Source organism: Molossus molossus, unplaced genomic scaffold (genome assembly GCF_014108415.1).
Source record: "Molossus molossus isolate mMolMol1 unplaced genomic scaffold, mMolMol1.p scaffold_m16_p_5, whole genome shotgun sequence".
Classification (NCBI taxonomy): Eukaryota; Metazoa; Chordata; class Mammalia; order Chiroptera; family Molossidae; genus Molossus; species Molossus molossus.
Window position 1 is genome coordinate 115850996 of NW_023425388.1, and position 6732 is coordinate 115857727.

Genomic DNA, 6732 nt, shown 5'->3' on the forward strand with positions numbered 1-6732 from the left:
CAAGGTCAATATACAGACACAAATATTTCTATATAGCAGCACTGAGCAAACAAAAAATAAAATTTAAAAAATGATTTTATATATATTTTATATATATTAAATAGATTATATATATTTTTCTAATCCCCTACTGCTCTCCCCTTCAACAACCATCAGCCTTTTCTCTATATCTATGTGTTTGTTTCTATTTTGTTTGTTCATTTGTCTTGTTTTTTTAGATTCCACATATAAGTAAAGTCATATGGCATCTGTCTTTCTTTGTCTGACTTATTTCACTCAGCAAAATAACCTCTAGGTCCATCCATGTTTTCCCACATGGCAAGATTTTATTCTTTTTATTAATGAATACTATTTCATTATTAATGAATACTATTTCATATTCATTTTTATCAATGAATACTATTTTATTCATGAATACTATTCATTACTATTACATATTACATCTTCTTTATCCATTTATCTACTGATGGACATCTAGGCTGCTTCCATATCTTGGCTATTGTAAATAATGCTACAATGAACATAGCAGTGTATATGTCTTTTTTTGTATTGGTGTTTTTGTTTTCTTTGGATACATAGCCCGAAGTGGAGTTGCTGGGTTGTATGGCAACTCTATTTTTAATTTTTTAAAGGATTATCCATACTGTTTTCCATAGTGGCTGTACTAGTTGACAATCCCACCAACAGTATAGGGGCTTCCCTTCTCTATACATCCTTGCCAGCACTTACTATTTATTGATTTATTGATGATAGCTATTCTGATAGGCATGAGATATCTCATTGTGGTTTTAATTTGCCTTTCCCTGGTGATTAGTGAAGTTGGGCATTTTCTCATATATCTGTTGGCCATCTGTACATCCTCTTTGTAGAAATATCTATTCATATCCTCTGTCCACTTTTTGGTGCTATTGGTTTTGTGTGTTTGTTTTTTTAAGAAAAATGGGTTCATTTCAAGAAAAGAGGACGGGGGTTCGGGGAGCATCCAAAGGGAAGTCCTGCACGTCCCCGAGCCAGGGGGAACTGTCCACTGGAGGGACGCTTTGCCAGTCCGTGGGTTCTGGGTCTCGGCTGGTGGGGCTGGGCAGGGGGTGAGGGCTACAGGAATGCAGATGTGCGAATGGGTGTTTCTTTGGTTCCTGGTGTCCGGAGGCATTTCTTGTTCGGGAGTTATCCTGCGGCAGGAAGTTTGACCTTTGTTTTCCTTGGTTGGGGAGGCTTGCGAAAGGGCCGTTAGGAATTATATTGCCTGCCTTAGTCCTAACATTTCCCTCCTCTTGCTGTTGGTTAGGAATTATTCTTACAGAATCGGGGCAGAGGTCTCTCTCTTCTGCGCTGCTTCCTGCTGGGTGTGGGTGTGGAGCGGTCCCTGGGCCGGTGAGCATGTGGGGGGTTGGGGAAGAAGGGCAGGGTAAGTTCTACAGGCCGTGGTCAGGGCTATTTGTTCGCCTGTAATGGTTCATACATGGTTTTGAGAAAGAAAAGGAAGGCACGGATGGTCTTCCAAAGTGAGACCAATATTGTGTAAACAATTAGCCAGGTATTTAATAAGAGAAAGTCCTGTGAAAACAACAGAAAAGCAAAGGTTAGTGATCACAGCAAAGTATAAGCCACTTTCTGGGTCTGTAAGACTGTCCGTCGAGAAGGCTGAAAGTCTCTGTTGCTGGACTACAAGCCAGCGGTGACCACTGGACAGCATCGAGTGCTCAGGTCCATCCGGCATGGTTGACATTGGAGCAGTCGTTTGTAATAACTCCAAGTCAAAGGATGGGAAAGAAAACAGTGAAACAGTTTGGAGGGTTGAAGACAACTAGAAGAATACAGGATCCAGTTTAGTTCCCAGATAAAGACAAAACTTTGAAGACAATCAACTGTGCTAGCGTCCAATATTCACAATCGGGCACTGTGATTTTCACTGTAACAAAATTTCTCTCCCTAAATCACCCTCATTTTTATTAAAGAGACTGCATCAGGTCTGGCTTTAATTTGGCCTGATTATTTGCACAAACATGACAAGAATTAGAAGTTGATGAGCTTTATCGAATCTGTTTGGCTGGAATGTCAGTCATTCATAAGGAATCTGTAGATTGAGCTCTAAGGAGCAGTCAGCCGTCAGCCCTCAGGGCGGAGGGGCCAACATCAGGACTGCCTGGAATTCTTGCAGATTTGGGTCATGTCTTCAAGTCCTTCAGGTTCCCAACGTGTTGACTGAGGTTCCTTTTCTGCCATCTTTCAATAAAACAACCTTCATTCCTTACCTGGAAAAATTGCCATGAACCCTTGACCAAGCAAGGTACCAGGCCAAGGTACTACAAGTGGCTTCTGATGGGCTTCGATCGGTCTTGAGAATCAATCCCAATTCTTAAGGCTTTTTGGTGACCTCCAGAGTCCAAGCATGTCTCTCCTGACCATGCCATTCTAATCAAAGACTCGTAATAAAACCACAACTGGAACCTGGGTTCATGTGTTCTATTTTAAAGAGAACAGATTCTTATTCCATTTATGCAAATACATATATTGTCATGCAAATAATACTCATTGAGCGCTGCAAAATTCTGAAGGGATTCAGTAGGAAGAAAAATGTAAATGCTTCAATATTGTTTGAAGATATGATGTACCATGTTGTTTTAGGGAGATGAAAACAAGCTTCCTTATATCTGGAAAACAAAATATTTTCCCCTGAATCTAGTTATTTCTTCAAGTTTTATATTTCACCGAGATGACCTGCTTAGAAACCTGCAACCTAGAATAAGTCAGAGGAGTCCTTTTCACGAACTTGTCCAGAAATGTAACATATTTACAAATGCATTAGACTCTAATGATTAGAGTAAGGCAATGACTGCCTATAAGTGATGAAATTTAAAATGATGTGGTTATACCAGGCCAGTGTCGCTCAGTGGTTGAGCATCGACCTTGCACCAAAAGATCACTAGTTCGATTCCCTGTCGAGGCACATGCCCAGGTTGTGGGCCCGATCCCCAGTGGGGGGCATGCAGGAGGCGGCCAATCTATGTTCTCTCTCATCAATGTTTCCATCTCTCTCTCCCTCTCCCTTCTTCTCTCTCTAAAATCAATAAAGAAAAAAAAATGATGTGATTATAGACTTGATTATAATACAATTGATAAAGAATTTTGCTTTTCTGCAAGATATAACACTCTAAGATAACAATTTCTTGGTAAATAATAATTATTATGAAATGCCATAAAAACAAAACAATATAAAGCGCACACTTTCAGATTCAATACACAATTTCTTTCTTTTCTTTTTCTTTTTTTTCCGGATGAGCCAAGCGTTTTATTTAATTACAACAAGAAAGCGCTCACCTGTTCTCGACTGAGAACAACATGCAGGCCTGTACTGAAAACACGCCTGGCCAGTCTCCAGACATCATTGGCCCAGTCCCGAGCCGGGCGCTGAAACCACGGCTGGCCCCTGCGCTGCAGGGAGCTAAAGAGGACTCCAGCCTGCATTTCTCGGTCTCTCGTTTTCCATCATCACCCATCGGGACAGTGAGTCCAACTTCGCAAACATTTGAGAAATCGACCATTTTATTTATTTTTTATTTTATTTTTTATCCTCACCTGAGGACATTTCTCCATTTTTTTTTGTTCAGATAGAGTGAAAGGGAGAGAGAGAGAGAAAAAAAAAATCAACGACGTGAAAGAGACACATCGAGTGGCTGCCACCCGCACAACCCAACCAGGGCCGGGGACAAACTGCAACCGAGGTACGTGCCCTTAGCGGGAACCGAACCTGGGTCTCTATGGACCATAGGTCGACATTTTAACCATTGAGCAAAACCGGCCAGGGCACCCCACAGGGTTTTAAAAGTTAAAAACTTTACTTGTGCAAGTCAGAATCTGATACCAATTAAATGGTGACAGCTTTGCCAATAAACAAGAAAATGCTCTTTCATGGCTAGGAAGGGTCAATATACAATTTCAATATATATAAAGAATAAATAGGCCCTGGCCGGTTTGGCTCAGCAGTTAGAGCGTCGGCCTGCGGTCCAGAGAGACCCGGGTTCGGTTCCCGCTAAGGGCACGTGCCTCGGTTGCAGTTTGTCCCCGGACACGGTTGGTCATGAGGGTGGCAGCCACTCGATGTGTCCCTTTCATGTCGATGTTTCTCTCTCTCTCTCTTCCTCTCCCTCCCTCCCACTCTATCTGAACAAAAAATAAAAAAATGTCCTCGGGTGAGGATTAAAAAAAAAAAAAAGAATAAATAATCTATGTAAGATTTTAAAACACCGCACATGGCTCATTGGAAGTGTGCACTGAGCACTGGGAACAATTCATAAATGTCCCCAAGCATGGCTCACAAACACCTGGAGTCCCATTGCCAGATGCCCCCACACGGACCCGTCACCTTTGGCTTGTGTGGTGTCTCTGACTTGACAGACGCCTGCTGCCCCTGAGAATTTCCTGCGTGAACTTGGCTTTGAGTCTTTGTAAGTTCCTTCCTGGAGCAGATCGAACGTTCTAGAACATCCATTTTAATAAAATACAAATAGAACATAGTTATTATTACTAATTTTTATTTGGCAATGCTTCCCATGTATTTCAAGTGTATTAAATGGGCCGGATTCATTTTTAAAAGTTTACAAGGAGAGAGAATAAATCCTTGAGGTATTCCAGGGCCCACAGGGATAACTCAAAGTCATTTCTCGATTAAAAGAGTCTGTTAATATTTAAACTTTGGGAAGGTTGTCAAATATACTTAACCAAAGGATCATGGCATAAACTCTTTGTAAATCTAGATAAAATAAACATATATTTTATGGCAATAATTCTAAAAGACATCAATCAAACTTAAACTGGCTTTAGTATCAAATACTCTGTCCAGACCACAGGATCCTGTTTAACCTACATAAGTATTCAATCTCTTTCGGCCACTATAGTATCGTCCCTTAGTAATGCCATCTGGAGGCAGAGAGTATTTTATATAATACGCAGAAAAGCAGGTATCACAGACAGACCCTACACGTGCTCTGAATTACTAATTTTTGTAAAGATGCAAAATTTTTTCTCGCTTGCTTCTGATGCCTGTAAGACGTCTGGAGAAGGGATCCAAGGTGCTACAACGGACACAAGGACACACCGGCCAAGCAGGGAGACCTGCTGAGACTCTCAACGGGAGCGCCAAGGGCAGTGGAGGCGGCGTGGAAACTAAGGAATTAAGCCCGTGGAGGGAGCCTGGTGGGGCTGCCTCGCTCCTTAGAAATGATGAGGGAAAGCAGCCACGTTGGCCAGGGCTGCCTTGGCCCCCCGAAAAGTGACGCGCCAAAAGCGGGGCTGTCGGGGCTGATGTCCTAGGTGCCCCAGATCTGCGTAGCTGTGGACATGTTTACCCTGTGTCCTGAAGTCTCTGTCCACTTTAATCGGACTTTGGGGGGTATTAAGTTGTACGAGTTTCTTACACAGTTTGGATATTAACCCCTTATCAGATGTATCGTTCGCGAATATCTTTTCCCATCTAGTGTGCTGTGTTGGTTTTGCTGGAGGTTCACAGCAGTATTCCTAATAATTCTCACAGGTGAAGAAACCCAAATCTCTACGAATTGAGGTGAGGATCCATAAAACATGGTATATCCATATACTGGAATATTGCTCAGCCATAAAGAGGAATGAAATGCTCATACGCGCGACATCATGGATTAAGCCAGTCACAAAATGCCACATATCAAACTATTCCACTTATGTAAAATGTCCATTGCAGGCAAATATACTGAGACAAAAAGTAAATTAATGGTTGTTTAAGGCCATGCAGTGGGGTGGGGGCAGGGGGGGGTAGTTGTGTGGTCATGGCCAAACAGTACTAGGTCTCTTCTGAGATGAACACAGTAGCGGGTGAATTGTGTGGTATGTGCACTACATCTCAATAAAGCTACTTTTCTTTTAATCTTGAAAGTCAAACTCAAATGAAACACATGAACTTAACTGAGATTCAAGTTAGTAGCATGACCGGAAAGAGAAATATCAGGTGATTTAAAAGCCAGTAATTTGCCTCAGCCAGGTGGCTCAGTTGGTCGGAGCATCACCCTGTACACCCAAAAGGTTTCAGGTTCAATCCTTGGTCAGGCGTATATGGGAGGCAACTGATTGATGTTTCTCTCTGTTTCTCGCTCCCCCTCCTCACTCTCTAAGAGGTGAGGATTAAAAAAAAAATAAGCCAGTAGTTTGACTTTTTATTATGACTCAATATTATGAAATATTGCCTAAGGACAAAAATAACTGCAAATAATTTTTTAAAAAATTTTTTTCTTTATTGATTTTAGAGAGAGAGGAAGGGAGGGAGAGATAGAAACATCCATGAGAGAAAACATCGACTGGCCGCCTCATGCACGCCCCCCACTGGGGATCAGGCCCACAACCTGGGCATGTGCCCTGCCCGGGAATCGAACCGGCGACCTCTTGCTGCAGGGTCGACGCTCAGCCACTGAGCCACACCGGCCGGGCTTTCTGTTTTCTTTAATAGAAATTCAAGCCTCTTCGAGGGCAAGTTTTATGAGCCCCTCTAGTTACACGGAGCCCTTTTCGGGCGGCACTGTCCGCACGACCACCCCCTGCCCCGGCGATCGAATGCTGTGTGAAGTGACAGGAAGCTGTCGCAAGAGCCTGGGAGGCGGGGACCGGCCTCTGTGCACAGGCAGTCTTTGAGACCAACGTTATTTCCACACTGAAGACAATACAATAATTAATACATACTAATACGAGAGTGCACTCTGTGTGTGC

General features: G+C 42.6%; 1 non-coding gene across 1 annotated transcript; it reads right to left on the bottom strand.

The window, feature by feature from the left end:
• Window positions 1–3833: 3833 nt before the first annotated feature.
• LOC118618003 lies at window positions 3834–3954 on the bottom strand. Its single transcript, XR_004956949.1, has one exon. It is a non-coding gene; the product is annotated as a small nucleolar RNA SNORA24 (small nucleolar RNA).
• Window positions 3955–6732: the final 2778 nt, after the last annotated feature.